The sequence below is a fragment of the Magallana gigas genome, chromosome 5, assembly GCF_963853765.1.
Source record: "Magallana gigas chromosome 5, xbMagGiga1.1, whole genome shotgun sequence".
In the NCBI taxonomy this organism is placed as follows: domain Eukaryota; kingdom Metazoa; phylum Mollusca; class Bivalvia; order Ostreida; family Ostreidae; genus Magallana; species Magallana gigas.
Genome location: NC_088857.1, coordinates 23,832,177 through 23,848,648, shown reverse-complemented (window position 1 = coordinate 23,848,648; position 16,472 = coordinate 23,832,177). Strand labels below are relative to the sequence as shown.

Genomic DNA, 16,472 nt, shown 5'->3' with positions numbered 1-16,472 from the left:
TCAAATCATGGTCCCCGGGGTTAGGGTTGGGCCACAGTAGGGAGATCAAGTTTTACACAGGAACATATAGAGAAAATCTTTAAACTTTCCTCTCAAAACCTAAGACACCAGGAAAGCTCAAATTAAAATGGAAGCATCCTCAGGGAGTGTAGATTTTAGCTTGATGAAATCATGGTCCCCGGGGTAGGGTAGGGCCGCAGTAGGGGGATCAAGTTTTACACAGGAATATATAGAGAAAATCTTTAAACTTTCTTCTCAAAAACTATGACGCCAGGAAAGCTCAAATTAAAATCGAAGCATCCTGAGGAAGATAATATTCTTGTTTGTTCAAATCATGGTCCCCGGGGTTAGGGTTGGGCCACAGTAGGGGGATCAAGTTTTACATTGGAATATATAGAGAAAATCTTTAAACTTTCTTCTCAAAAACTATGATGCCAGGAAAGCTCAAATTAAAATGGAAGCATCCTCAGGAAGTTAATATTCTTGTTTGTTCAAATCATGGTCCCCGGGGGTAGGGTTGGGCCACAGTAGGGGGATCAAGTTTTTCATAGGAACATATAGAGAAAATCTTTAAATTTTCTTCTCAAAAACTATGACGCCAGGAAAGCTCAAATTAAAATGGAAGCATGCTCAGGAAGTGAAGATTCTTGTTTGTTCAAATCATGGTCCCCGGGGTTAGGGTAGGGCCACAGTATTGGGATCAAGTTTTACATAGGAATATGTAGAGAAAATCTTTAAACTTTCTTCTCAAAAACTATGACGCCAGGAAAGCTCAAATTAAAATGGAAGCATCTTCAGGAAGTGTAGATTTTAGTTTGTTCATATCATGGTCCCCGGGGGTAGGGTTGGGCCACAGTAGGGGGATCAAGTTTTTCATAGGAACATATAGAGAAAATCTTTAAATTTTCTTCTCAAAAACTATGACGCCAGGAAAGCTCAAATTAAAATGGAAGCATGCTCAGGAAGTGAATATTCTTGTTTGTTCAAATCATGGTCCCCGGGGTTAGGGTAGGGCCACAGTATTGGGATCAAGTTTTACATAGGAATATGTAGAGAAAATCTTTAAACTTTCTTCTCAAAAACTATGACGCCAGGAAAGCTCAAATTAAAATGGAAGCATCTTCAGGAAGTGTAGATTTTAGTTTGTTCATATCATGGTCCCCAGGGGTAGGGTTGGGCCACAGTAGGGGGATCAAGTTTTACATAGGAATATATAGAGAAAATCTTTAAACTTTCTTCTCAAAAACTATGACGCCAGGAAAGCTCAAATTCAAAGGAAAGCATCCTCAGGTAGTGTAGATTTTAGTTTGTAGAAATCATGATCCCCGGGGGTAGGTTAGAGCCACAGTAGGGGGATCAAGTTTTACATAGGAATATATAGAGAAAATCTTTAAACTTTCTTCTCAAAAACTATGACGCCAGGAAAGCTGAAATTAAAAAGGAAGCATCCTCAGCATGTGAATATTCTTGTTTGTACAAATCATGGTCCATGGGGGCAGGGTAGGGCCGAGGTAGGGGGATCAAGTTTTACACAGGAATATATAGAGAAAATCTTTAAACTTTCTTCTCAAATACTATGACGCCAGGAAAGCTCAAATTAAAATGGAAGCATCCTCAGGTAGTGTAGATTTTAGTTTTTTAAATCATGGTCCCCGAAGGTAGGGTTGGGCCACAGTAGGGGGATCAAGTTTTACATAGGAATATATAGAGAAAATCTTTAAATTTTTTTCTCAAAAACTATGACGCCAGGAAAGCTCAAATTAAAATGGAAGCATCCTTAGGAAGTGAATATTCTTGTTTGTTCAAATCATGGTCCCCGGGGGTATGGGTTGGGCCACAGTTGGGGAATCAAGTTTTACATAGGAACATATAGAGAAAATCTTTAAACTTTCTTCTTGAAAACTATTATGCCAGGAAATCTTTAAACTTTTTTCTCAAAAACTATGACGCCAGGAAAGCTCAAATTAAAATGGAAGCATCCTCAGGAAGTTAATATTCTTGTTTGTTCAAATCATGGTCCCCGGGGGTAGGCTTGGGCCACAGTAGGGGGGTCAAGTTTTACATAGGAATATGTAGAGAAAATCTGTAAACTTTCTTCTCAAAAACTATGACGCCAGGAAAGCTCAAATTAAAATGGAAGCATCCTCAGGTAGTGTAGATTTTGAATTTCTTCAAATCATGGTTCCCGGGGGTATGTTTGGGCCACAGTAGGGGGATCAAGTTTTACATAGGCATATATAGAGAAAATCTTTAAACTTTCTTCTGAAAAACTATGACGCCAGGAAAGCTCAAATTAAAACGGAAGCATCCTCAGGAAGTGAATATTCTTGTTTGTTCAACTCATGGCCCCCGGGGGTAGGGTAGGGCCACAGTAGGGGGATCATGTTTTACACAGGAATATGTAGAGAAAATCTTTAAACTTTCTTCTCAAAAACAATGACGCCAGGAAAGCTCAAATTAAAATGGAAGCATCATCAGGGAGTGTAGATTTTAGCTTGATGAAATCATGGTCCCCGGGGTAGGGTATTGCCGCAGTAGGGTGATCAAGTTTTACACAGGAATATATAGAGAAAATCTTTAAACTTTCTTCTCAAAAACTATGACGCCAGGAAAGCTCAAATTAAAATGGAAGCAGCATCAACAGTTAGTGTAGATTTTAGTTTGTTCAACTCATGGTCCCCGGGGGTAGGGTAGGGCAACAGTATGGGGATCAAGTTTTACACAGGAATATATAGAGAAAATCTTTATACTTTCTTCTCAAAAACTATGACGCCAGGAAAGCTCAAATTAAAATGGAAGCAGCATCAACAGGTAGTGTAGATTTTAGTTTGTTCAAATCATGGTTCCCGGGGGGAAGGGTTGGGCCACAGTAGGGGGATCAAGTTTTACATAGGAATATATAGAGAAAATCTTTAAACTTTCTTCTCAAAAATTATGACGCCAGGAAAGCTGACATTAAAATGGAAGCATATTCAGGTAGTGTAGATTTTTGTTTGTTCAAATCATGGTCCCCGGACTTAGGGTTGGGCCACAGTATGGGGATCAAGTTTTACATAGGAATATATAGAGAAAATCTTTAAACTTTCTTCTCAAAAACTATGACGCCACGAAAGCTCAAATTAAAATGGAAGCATCATCAGGTAGTGTAGATTTTAGTTTGTTCAAATCATGGTCCCCGGGGGTAGGGTAAGGCCACAGTAGGGGGATCAAGTTTTACATAGGAATATATAGAGAAAATCTTTAAACTTTCTTCTCAAAAACTATGATGCCAGGAAAGCTCAAATTAAAATGGAAGCATCCTCAGGTAGTGTAGATTTTTGTTTGTTCAAATCATGGTCCCCGGGGTTAGGGTTGGGCCACAGTAGGGACATCAAGTTTTACACAGGAATATATAGAGAAAATCTTTAAACTTTCCTCTCAAAACCTAAGACACCAGGAAAGCTCAAATTAAAATGGAAGCATCCTCAGGGAGTGTAGATTTTAGCTTGATGAAATCATGGTCCCCGGGGTAGGGTAGGGCCGCAGTAGGGGGATCAAGTTTTACACAGGAATATATAGAGAAAATCTTCAAACTTTCTTCTCAAAAACTATGACGCCAGGAAAGCTCAAATTAAAATGGAAGCAGCATCAACAGGTAGTGTAGATATTGGTTTGTTCAAATCATAGTCCCCGGGGGCAGGGTAGGGCCACAGTAGGGGGATCAAGTTTTACATAGGAATATATAGAGAAAATCTTTAAACTTTCTTCTCAAAAACTATGACGCCAGGAAAGCTCAAATTAAAATCGAAGAATCCTCAGGAAGATAATATTCTTGTTTGTTCAAATCATGGTCCCCGGGGTTAGGGTTGGGCCACAGTAGGGGGATCAAGTTTTACATTGGAATATATAGAGAAAATCTTTAAACTTTCTTCTCAAAAACTATGACGCCAGGAAAGCTCAAATTAAAATGGAAGCATCCTCAGGAAGTTAATATTCTTGTTTGTTCAAATCATGGTCCCCGGGGGTAGGGTTGGGCCACAGTAGGGGGATCAAGTTTTTCATAGGAACATATAGAGAATATCTTTAAATTTTCTTCTCAAAAACTATGACGCCAGGAAAGCTCAAATTAAAATGGAAGCATACTCAGGAAGTGAATATTCTTGTTTGTTCAAATCATGGTCCCCGGGGTTAGGGTAGGGCCACAGTATTGGGATCAAGTTTTACATAGGAATATGTAGAGAAAATCTTTAAACTTTCTTCTCAAAAACTATGACGCCAGGAAAGCTCAAATTAAAATGGAAGCATCTTCAGGTAGTGTAGATTTTAGTTTGTTCATATCATGGTCCCCAGGGGTAGGGTTGGGCCACATTAGGGGGGTCAAGTTTTACATAGGAATATATAGAGAAAATCTTTAAACTTTCTTCTCAAAAACTATGACGCCAGGAAAGCTCAAATTCAAATGAAAGCATCCTCAGGTAGTGTAGATTTTAGTTTGTAGAAATCATGGTCCCCGGGGGTAGGTTAAAGCCACAGTAGGGGGATCAAGTTTTACATAGGAATATATAGAGAAAATCTTTAAACTTTCTTCTCAAAAACTATGACGCCAGGAAAGCTCAAATTAAAAAGGAAGCATCCTCAGCATGTGAATATTCTTGTTTGTACAAATCATGGTCCCCAGGGGTAGGGTAGGGCCACAGTAAGGGGATCAAGTTTTACATTGAAATATATAGAGAAAATCTTTAAACTTTCTTCTCAAAAACTATGACGCCAGGAAAGTTCAAATTAAAATGGAAGCATCCTCAGGAAGTGAATATTCTTGTTTGTTCAAATCATAGTCCCTGGGGGTTGGGAAGGGCCACAGTAGGGGGATCAATTTTTACATAGGAATATATAGAGAAAATCTTTAAACTTTCTTCTCAAAAACTATGACGCCAGGAAAGCTCAAATTAAAATGGAAGCATCCTCAGGAAGTGAATATTATTCTTTGTTCAAATCATGGTCCATGGGGGTAGGGTAGGGCCGAGGTAGGGGGATCAAGTTTTACACAGGAATATATAGAGAAAATCTTTAAACTTTCTTCTCAAATACTATGACGCCAAGAAAGCTCAAATTAAAATGGAAGCATCCTCCGGTAGTGTAGATTTTAGTTTTTTAAAATCATGGTCCCCGAAGGTAGGGTTGGGCCACAGTAGGGGGATAAAGTTTTACATAGGAATATATAGAGAAAATCTTTAAATTTTTTTCTAAAAAACTATGACGCCAGGAAAGCTCAAATTAAAATGGAAGCATCCTCAGGAAGTTGAATATTCTTGTTTGTTCAAATCATGGTCCCCGGGGGTAGGGTTGGGCCACAGTAGGAGGATCAAGTTTTACATAGGAACATATAGAGAAAATCTTTAAACTTTCTTCTCAAAAACTATGACGCCACGAAAGCTGACATTAAAATGGAAGCATATTCAGGTATTGTAGATTTTAGTTTTTTAAAATCATGGTCCCCGGGGGTAGGGTTGGGCCACAGTAGGGGGATCAAGTTTTACATAGGAATATATAGAGAAAATCTTTAAACTTTCTTCTCAAAAACTATGACGCCAGGAAAGCTCATATTCAAATCGAAGCATCCTCAGGAAGATAATATTCTTGTTTGTTCAAATCATTTTCCCCGGGGGTATGGGTTGGGCCACAGTTGGGGAATCAAGTTTTACATAGGAACATATAGAGAAAATCTTTAAACTTTCTTCTCAAAAACTATGACGCCAGGAAAGCTCAAATTAAAATCGAAGAATCCTCAGGAAGATAATATTCTTGTTTGTTCAAATCATGGTCCCCGGGGTTAGGGTTGGGCCACAGTAGGGGGATCAAGTTTTACATTGGAATATATAGAGAAAATCTTTAAACTTTCTTCTCAAAAACTATGACGCCAGGAAAGCTCAAATTAAAATGGAAGCATCCTCAGGAAGTTAATATTCTTGTTTGTTCAAATCATGGTCCCCGGGGGTAGGGTTGGGCCACAGTAGGGGGATCAAGTTTTTCATAGAAACATATAGAGAATATCTTTAAATTTTCTTCTCAAAAACTATGACGCCAGGAAAGCTCAAATTAAAATGGAAGCATACTCAGGAAGTGAATATTCTTGTTTGTTCAAATCATGGTCCCCGGGGTTAGGGTAGGGCCACAGTATTGGGATCAAGTTTTACATAGGAATATGTAGAGAAAATCTTTAAACTTTCTTCTCAAAAACTATGACGCCAGGAAAGCTCAAATTAAAATGGAAGCATCTTCAGGTAGTGTAGATTTTAGTTTGTTCATATCATGGTCCCCAGGGGTAGGGTTGGGCCACATTAGGGGGGTCAAGTTTTACATAGGAATATATAGAGAAAATCTTTAAACTTTCTTCTCAAAAACTATGACGCCAGGAAAGCTCAAATTCAAATGAAAGCATCCTCAGGTAGTGTAGATTTTAGTTTGTAGAAATCATGGTCCCCGGGGGTAGGTTAGAGCCACAGTAGGGGGATCAAGTTTTACATAGGAATATATAGAGAAAATCTTTAAACTTTCTTCTCAAAAACTATGACGCCAGGAAAGCTCAAATTAAAAAGGAAGCATCCTCAGCATGTGAATATTCTTGTTTGTACAAATCATGGTCCCCAGGGGTAGGGTAGGGCCACAGTAAGGGGATCAAGTTTTACATTGAAATATATAGAGAAAATCTTTAAACTTTCTTCTCAAAAACTATGACGCCAGGAAAGTTCAAATTAAAATGGAAGCATCCTCAGGAAGTGAATATTCTTGTTTGTTCAAATCATAGTCCCTGGGGGTTGGGAAGGGCCACAGTAGGGGGATCAATTTTTACATAGGAATATATAGAGAAAATCTTTAAACTTTCTTCTCAAAAACTATGACGCCAGGAAAGCTCAAATTAAAATGGAAGCATCCTCAGGAAGTGAATATTATTCTTTGTTCAAATCATGGTCCATGGGGGTAGGGTAGGGCCGAGGTAGGGGGATCAAGTTTTACACAGGAATATATAGAGAAAATCTTTAAACTTTCTTCTCAAATACTATGACGCCAAGAAAGCTCAAATTAAAATGGAAGCATCCTCAGGTAGTGTAGATTTTAGTTTTTTAAAATCATGGTCCCTGAAGGTAGGGTTGGGCCACAGTAGGGGGATAAAGTTTTACATAGGAATATATAGAGAAAATCTTTAAATTTTTTTCTCAAAAACTATGACGCCAGGAAAGCTCAAATTAAAATGGAAGCATCCTCAGGAAGTGAATATTCTTGTTTGTTCAAATCATGGTCCCCGGGGGTAGGGTTGGGCCACAGTAGGAGGATCAAGTTTTACATAGGAACATATAGAGAAAATCTTTAAACTTTCTTCTCAAAAACTATGACGCCACGAAAGCTGACATTAAAATGGAAGCATATTCAGGTATTGTAGATTTTAGTTTTTTAAAATCATGGTCCCCGGGGGTAGGGTTGGGCCACAGTAGGGGGATCAAGTTTTACATAGGAATATATAGAGAAAATCTTTAAACTTTCTTCTCAAAAACTATGACGCCAGGAAAGCTCAAATTCAAATCGAAGCATCCTCAGGAAGATAATATTCTTGTTTGTTCAAATCATTTTCCCCGGGGGTATGGGTTGGGCCACAGTTGGGGAATCAAGTTTTACATAGGAACATATAGAGAAAATCTTTAAACTTTCTTCTCAAAAACTATGACGCCAGGAAAGCTCAAATTAAAATGGAAGCATCCTCAGGAAATGAATATTCTAGTTTGTTTAAATCATGGTCCCCGGGGGTACGGTAGGACCACAGTAGGGGGATCAAGTTTTACATATGAATATATACAGAAAATCTTTAAACTTTCTTTTCAAAAACTATGACGCCAGGAAAGCTCAAATTAAAATGGAAGCATCTTCAGGTAGTGTAGATTTTAGTTTGTTCAAATCATGCTCCCCGGGGGTAGGGTAGGGCCACAGTAGGGGGATAAAGTTTTACATAGGAACATATAGAGTAAATCTTTAAACTTTCTTCTCAAAAACTATGACGCCAGAAAAGCTCAAATTAAAATGGAAGCATCCTCAGGTAGTGTAGATTTTAGTTGGTTCAAATCATGGTCCCCGGGGGTAGGGTTGGGCCACAGTAGGGGGATCAAGTTTTACATAGGAATATATTGAGAAAATCTTTAAACTTTCTTCTTGAAAACTATGACGCCAGGAAAGCTCAAATTAAAATTGAAGCATCCTAAGGTAGTGTAGATTTTAGTTTTTTAAAATCATGGTCCCCGAAGGTAGGGTTGGGCCACAGTAGGGGGATCAAGTTTTACATAGGAATATATAGAGAAAATCTTTAAACTTTCTTCTCAAAAACTACACTGGATGAAAAATCAAGTTTCAGCAAAACTGAAACTATATGAAAACCTTGCTGAAACTTGAAGTTGAAGTTACATGTATAGTTTCCGCAATGCGGAAACCATTATATCGATTCAGCAAGTATCCGTTAGGTTTCAGTCAGCAGAAACTTTAGTCTAAGATTCCTGATGGTTTCCGCAATGCGGAAACTAAATTTGAATCGTGTGAAAAGTTGTGTAAATTATTATGGAAATATCAATCAGTTTCAGAACATTTCCGCTAGGTTTCAGTATGCTGAAACTTTAAGTTAAGATTCCAAATGGTTTACGCATTGCTGAAACTATTACTAAAATTGATTTGAGTTTAATAGTGATATCATTTATTTTTAACAGGTTTAAGTTTAATTCTAACCTAATGATAATGAATCCGTACATACTAAAATGTATAGTAAGGTTTCAGCGTGACTGAAACTATATGTATACATGTAACTATCTTCAAATGTGGAAAATAAGGCGATTAAGAATCTTACTAAGTAATTAATTGAATTTGAAAAGAAAAAATGATGTCTGATCTTGTTAAATGCATATGATGAAATCATTAATCTTAGGTACTCGGGCACGTGTATACATCTGTATACATTCTTTGTCCAGGTGACCTCCTCTGTGATTTTCCTGTATATTCTGTGTGGATTGCAGGGTTTTTTTCTGTCAGGGGTGAACAAAAGACTGTTACATAACATATACACAGTACGAAGCGTGAGTTTATAACTGGAGCCCGGCAGGAATTTTTTTTCAATTTGTGTGTACCTGAGTTAGTAAAACTGGTAAGTAAATTATAATTATTTAGTAAAAAAAAATCTAGCTAGTTGTATATCGCAAACAGTGTATGAAGAAGTGTTTTACTTAATACACTCATTAATTGATATACCTATTGTAAGACTTCTTCTTAAATCCTTTAGTTATCATTTGAATGAGCCTTGAGGTACAGTAACTAATTAAGCAAACAAATTAAGGTAAAGTCGTTGTAAATTTTTACAAATCATACCAAATATTCGTACAACCTGAAGTTTAGATCTAATTCGTTTCTTTTTTAATACCACGCCAACACATGTACACATTTTTTTTTAATTCTACAGTTGATAATAACAAGTAAAACCCACTTGGAGTTTGAGTCTAATATAATAATTGTTTATTTACATGCATTTCAGACTTTACTACAAATTGAAAGTGGGGGGGGGGGGCTAGACTAATCCTCAGAAATATTGAGGAAAATCCCTAATTCCCAAAATCATGAAAATCCTAATCCGTGGGGTGGGGGGGGGGGGGGGTATACCTATACTATATACTTCGGAAAGTAAATTTCCCTACCCAATTTTTTTCCCCAAAATCATGAAATTCCTAATCCGTGCCGGGGGGGAGGGGGGGGGGGGTAGTATGCCTATTACTCCAACTTCTCAATCTTTCAAGGTACATGTAAATTTAGGAACAATTACATCTCCGGCGAGAAAAAGTGGGGGGGGGGGGGGGCTATGTGCCTAATGGTTCAGTCTAACTTTGCACTAAGCCCCCCCCCCCCCCAGCCCCCTCCTCCCCCCCCCCCCCCCCGGTTCCGACGCCTATGTGATTCGTGCATTTCTATATACTTTGTATTTACTTTCTGTATTGTAAACACAGATATTAATACATGTTTATAAAACATGCACATGTTTCTGTTTTAAGATATAATAAGCATTATTTATAATTTTACTGAAGTTATACGTTATATTACAAAATCAGTTTAAAATCCAGCACTAGCCATCTGGTGCACGTGATTTTAATCCCATTTTTAAAATTTGATTATACATTCGTATACATTTGATGTAGAAAGTATACCAAATAATTAAAATTATATTTTGTTTATACATGTATATCAGTCCGACGTGTACGTCTTACTTCCCGGCTTGTTTAACGCGTTTGTATTTTAATTTCATAAGTATTCTCAACGTACTGTTCATCGTATGACCAATCAGTGCACATGTGTAACTGTAAAATAATTGCCATCAATTCATCGTAGTTGTAAATTGACCGTACGGGTGAACGCTGTTAACCGGACCCCATTAATTGATCGGCATCTAATTATATTTGTGATTTCTGTGTGTTCATGCAGAACCTGCTCTGTGATGAACATAATATTTTCACACCTCTATATTTTGAATAAGAATATAACCGTGCTTAGAATCGCGGTGAAAATTGGACAAGTCGAGACTAACTTGTCAGTAAACTATATAGGCTATGGCTCTATCATATTTAGTTTGGCAAAACCATAAGTACATGTAAATAAAATATAGTTAAAGACAAAATCTGATACATATGTCTCATTAGAATTTGTTTAATTTCATTAGACATTTGTAAACAAACGGTCGGCCATTTTTTTTGTTAATCAAGTGTTACAAATACAATTATAACAAACACACGCCAATTCTTTGTCGTATTTAACCAGGAAACACTGACTCCGACAGTTCTTATTTAAAATAAATATACATGTAAAAAGTATACTATTCGGTAAAAAATGATAATTTTGATTAAACATTATTTATTTTAAACTATCCCAAGATGCACTTTTCCAAGATTTAGCGGGATCTGATTGGTCAGTATTGGCGCACTATGATTCCGAGCGAAGGTTAAAATGGACAAGAAGGTGCTGTTGTAAAATGGAGAATTGAGAAGCATTAATAGCCTGTACAACAAGGAGATAATGCAGGATCGAAGAACTCATGTCAAGGTAACTAAATTCACAATATAGATACTCCCAATAACATTTTCAAGGCTCTAATTTATCTCTCATTTGTAAACGAGATCTCGCGCCATCAAATCAAGATGGCGTCATTTTTTCAAACTTGGTTCGGCATTTTAATTTTTATCACCGTATCTCTTTAAAATATACGTTTTGACCAAGTTAACCATTAACCAACTTTAAATGCATGATAATCAAGATTATCCAGGGTATACATAATTATATAAACGTCCCTAATATATGAATGCTTGGTTGGTAAACAAGACGAACAATGAATCTTTCGCACAATATACAATTTACAAACTCTAAATGTAACGTAAATATTAAAAAAAAATTATCAATTAAATCCGGAAAATGAAATCTTTTACGTTTTTCTTTTTCAGCATTGACAGCATACAAAGTCAATGTTTTCGGTGATTAGTTGCATCCTCTGTTCGGTGATTCGGGTGAATGTTTTGACCAGCTGGACGATGTGAACGCAAGGTATTGCTTTGAAATTGATTATTTTCACCATTAACTTATACATGTGTTGGATGTTTATAATTGACTGTAGTAATTTTTGGGAAATCCAGGTCTAAGTTCTTGAAAAGGAGGTTGATGGGGGGGGGGGGGGGGGGGGGGGGGGTGGTGGTGGTGGTGAAACACACTTATTGTTGATAAGTTTTTCCATTCTTCAACAAACAATAATTGAATCAAAATAAAAATAACATTGCTTCAAATATAAAAAGAAACATTTTAGACCAGATACTACTGTAGTCATTATATGACATAGTTTAAACAGCAACTGGCAATTGCATAGTAGCTTCTGTATTCACAATTTTATTCAGAATGCTTTTAATACATGTTAGGCTGAATGTTTATTGTTTAAAAATCTAAATGAAACTTTATTTTTCTTGTTTAAGATAAATAGAACAGACATAAAGTACAGCCCAGTTAAAGGAACAAGTTCATCGCAAGTAGAAGAATTTTAATGCTACCACTGTCCAGAACTACTAAGTTTGCTGTAACCATGATGTGATCATATGAGTGCTTCACCCGTCTGGACAATGCTCGAAAATCCCCCAAAAAGGCCTATTTCCATAAACTACGACTCAGGTTACATCAACAACAGCCAAGGACACTCCTTATTGATTCCAATGGACACATCTCTACGACCCGACTAAACCTCTGCAGAACAAGACTTTTTAACTGTAAAGTATTCTCATTGCAAAAAATCTATGTACTATAAAAGTACTTTTTTTATATGATCAAATACCAGTATATTACAATGTCTGTCTGTAAGCTAGAATCTTAGAAAATCACATGGTTTTGACTTATTAAATGATTGATTAGACCTTGCAGATATTAACTTTCATTTTCTTAAATAATTTGTTATATATTTGCAAATATTGCATAAAATATTAGACTCCATGTAACATATATCCTCACACCTCCAAGTTGATAAGTGTATTAGGAGATGAATGCATGGGTCATAGAAATGATAAAATACACCAAACAATATTCAATTATGTCGTATATGAAAATATATAAAGACAACATATACCCCATGTATTACAATTTTTATATAACAAAATTACTTGCATGGAAAGTTGTTTCCATGTGGGTTTTATTTTAATCTGTGTTATGTAACTAATATTGGAATTAGCTTTTATATCATAAGTAAAATGCTGGTATTGATGAGAATTGTAAGGTGAATGATCTGTGTGATACTTTGTATTTTATACATTCATGCTACAGATAGCAAGTACATGTACATGTAGTAATACTTGACATATATTAACAATGTATATTTTACTTCATGTCTTGGATTTAAAAATATTAATGTAGGTAAAGTAGTGAAATGTAGAAAGGTAAACCGTGTGTAAAGAAGAATATTCATCAGGAATGAAGTGTGTTGCAATCAGCATAATTAATCAAATGTGTACATCATATTTTCGCACATGATTTGACAGACTGCTCCATTGTTAGCTTTTTATTGGCCAACAAGCTTTTCATATCTCCCTCTGGGTCATCTATTAAATACTGACAGGCTTATGATATTAAAATCTGATCAGTTGGTACATCATGGGTGGAAATGAGAAGTTCACTTTGGACTTAATGGATTATCAAATAAATGATATCAAATCCTGTTCTATTGTAAAACATTAGATTATATTACTCACAAAGAAAAGGTTTATCCCAACTTGTAAGTGGGTCACTTTGACCTCATTTTGGAATTTATTGACATACATATTCAAATCAAATCTGGGTCATACCTCTAGAGTCAACTTTTATCTTGTAGTGTATTTTTTTTTTTTTTTACTAAAGATGGATACTTTAGACTTTTCAAAAATATTTTATGGTGTACATATTCATTGTAGTTCAAAACAAATTGTGACAAGTGTATCATGTTCATGTAACAATGAAGTTTTCTTTGTTTATTCATGTACATGCAGTTATTTTGTAAACTGCATTCATATTCTTAAAAAAGTAAGATCTTTGTTGCATTTTTAAAGGGAGATTTAATAGGCATTTAATCGAGATGAAAAAAAAATACAAATGTAAAGATTTCTATGGGAGTTTTTTTTTTCTTGTGCAATTTTATCATTTTTTAAATAAAAGTCCCTAATAAGGGAATTGCCATATGGATGTTAATCCATTATTGTATCTTGGCTGTATTTTATTTATTATTGGAAACAATTTCAGATTTTTGAACAAAATAAATTTGGAACTGTTTGAAATTGTTTTGTTTTTACATAAAGTAGAAACCTTGCTCAGCTTTTGTGAAAGCAAAAATATAAAAAGTTTCAGTAAGTTTCAGTCGCGGAAACCCTTTGTAAACAATATGTATCCCAATTGTATATGGAGGTTGAAACTATGCAGAAACTTCAAGTTTCAGTAAGTTTCCTTCGCGGAAACCATTTGTAAACAATATGTATCCCAAACGTATATGGAGATTGAAACTATGCAGAAACTTCAAGTTTCAGTAAGTTTCCGTTGCGGAAACCATTTGGATTCATGGACAGCCTAAGTTTCAGCACTGCGGAAACTTAATGAAACTTGAAGTTTCCGTGCTGAAACCTGTCGGAAACTTAAAGTAACCTTAAGTTTCCGCAGAGTTTCCAAAGGGTTTCCGCAGCGCTGAAACCAGACATTTCATCCAGTGCTATGACGCCAGGAAAGCTCAAATTTAAATCGAAGCATCCTCAGGAAGATAATATTCTTGTTTGTTCAAATCATGGTCCCCGGGGGTAGGGTTGGGCCACAGTAGGGGAATCAAGTTTTTTATAGGAACATATAGAGAAAATCTTTAAACTTTCTTCTCAAAAACTATGACGCCAGGAAAGCTCAAATTAAAATGGAAGCATCCTCTGGAAGTGAATATTCTAGTTTATTCAAATCATGGTCCCCGGGGGTAGGGTAGGACCACAGTAGGGCGATCAAGTTTTACATAGGAATATATAGAGAAAATCTTTAAACTTTCTTCTCAAAAACTATGACGCCAGGAAAGCTCAAATTAAAATGGAAGCATATTCAGGTAGTGTAGATTTTTGTTTGTTCAAATCATGGTTCCCGGGGTTAGGGTTGGGCAACAGTATGGGGATCAAGTTTTACACAGGAATATATAGAGAAAATCTTTAAACTTTCTTCTCAAAAACTATGACGCCAGGAAAGCTCAAATTAAAATGGAAGCATCCTCAGGGAGTGTAGATTTTAGCTTGATGAAATCATGGTCCCCGGGGTAGGGAAGGGCCGCAGTGGGGGGATCAAGTTTTACACAGGAATATATAGAGAAAATCTTTAAACTTTCTTCTCAAAAACTATGACGCCAGGAAAGCTCAAATTAAAATGGAAGCAGCATCAACAGGAAGTGTAGATTTTAGTTTGTTCAAATCATAGTCCCCGGGAGCAGGGTAGGGCCACAGTAGGGGGATCAAGTTTTACATAGGAATATGTAGAGAAAATCTTTAAACTTTCTTCTCAAAAACTATGACGCCAGGAAAGCTCAAATTAAAATGGAAGCATCCTCAGGTAGTGCAGATTTTAGTTTCTTCAAATCATGGTTCCCGGGGGTATGGTTGGGCCACAGTAGGGGGATCAAGTTCTACATAGGAATATATAGAGAAAATCTTTAAACTTTCTTCTCAAAAACTATGACGCCACGAAAGCTCAAATTAAAATGGAAGCATCCTCAGGAAGTGAATATTCTTGTTTGTTCAACTCATGGTCCCAGGGGGTAGGGTAGGGCCACAGTAGGGGGATCATGTTTTACACAGGAATATGTAGAGAAAATCTTTAAACTTTCTTCTCAAAAACTATGACGCCAGGAAAGCTCAAATTAAAATGGAAGCATCATCAGGGAGTGTAGATTTTAGTTTGTTCAAATCATGGTTCCCGGGGGAAGGGTTGGGCCACAGTAGGGGGATCAAGTTTTACATAGGAATATATAGAGAAAATCTTTAAACTTTCTTCTCAAAAATTATGACGCCAGGAAAGCTGACATTAAAATGGAAGCATATTCAGGTAGTGTAGATTTTTGTTTGTTCAAATCATGGTCCCCGGAGTTAGGGTTGGGCCACAGTATGGGGATCAAGTTTTACATAGGAATATATAGAGAAAATCTTTAAACTTTCTTCTCAAAAACTATGACGCCACGAAAGCTCAAATTAAAATGGAAGCATCATCAGGTAGTGTAGATTTTAGTTTGTTCAAATCATGGTCCCCGGGGGTAGGGTAGGGCCACAGTAGGGCGATCAAGTTTTACATAGGAATATATAGAGAAAATCTTTAAACTTTCTTCTCAAAAACTATGACGCCAGGAAAGCTCAAATTAAAATGGAAGCATCCTCAGGTAGTGTAGATTTTAGTTTGTTCAAATCATGGTCCCCGGGGGTAGGGTTGGGCCACAGTAGGAGGATCAAGTTTTACATAGGAATATATGGAGAAAATCTTTAAACTTTCTTCTCAAAAACTATGACGCCACGAAAGCTCAAATTAAAATGGAAGCATCATCAGGTAGTGTAGATTTTAGTTTGTTCAAATCATGGTCCCCGGGGGTAGGGTTGGGCCACAGTAGGAGGATCAAGTTTTACATAGGAACATTAAGAGAAAATCTTTAAACTTTCTTCTCAAAAACTATGACGCCACGAAAGCTGACATTAAAATGGAAGCATATTCAGGTAGTGTAGATTTTAGTTTTTTAAAATCATGGTCCCCGGGGGTAGGGTTGGGCCACAGTAGGGGGATCAAGTTTTACATAGGAATATATAGAGAAAATCTTTAAACTTTCTTCTCAAAAACTATGACGCTAGGAAAGCTCAAATTCAAATCGAAGCATCCTCAGGAAGATAATATTCTTGTTTGTTCAAATCATTGTCCCCGGGGGTATG

At 36.5% G+C, this 16,472-nt stretch overlaps 1 long non-coding RNA gene across 1 annotated transcript; it reads left to right on the top strand.

The window, feature by feature from the left end:
• The first annotated feature begins 10,958 nt into the window (after window positions 1–10,958).
• On the top strand, window positions 10,959–14,228 carry LOC136275861 (uncharacterized). The gene is made up of 3 exons (XR_010714365.1): window positions 10,959–11,091; window positions 11,487–11,586; window positions 12,006–14,228. It is a non-coding gene; the product is annotated as an uncharacterized lncRNA (long non-coding RNA).
• Window positions 14,229–16,472: the final 2,244 nt, after the last annotated feature.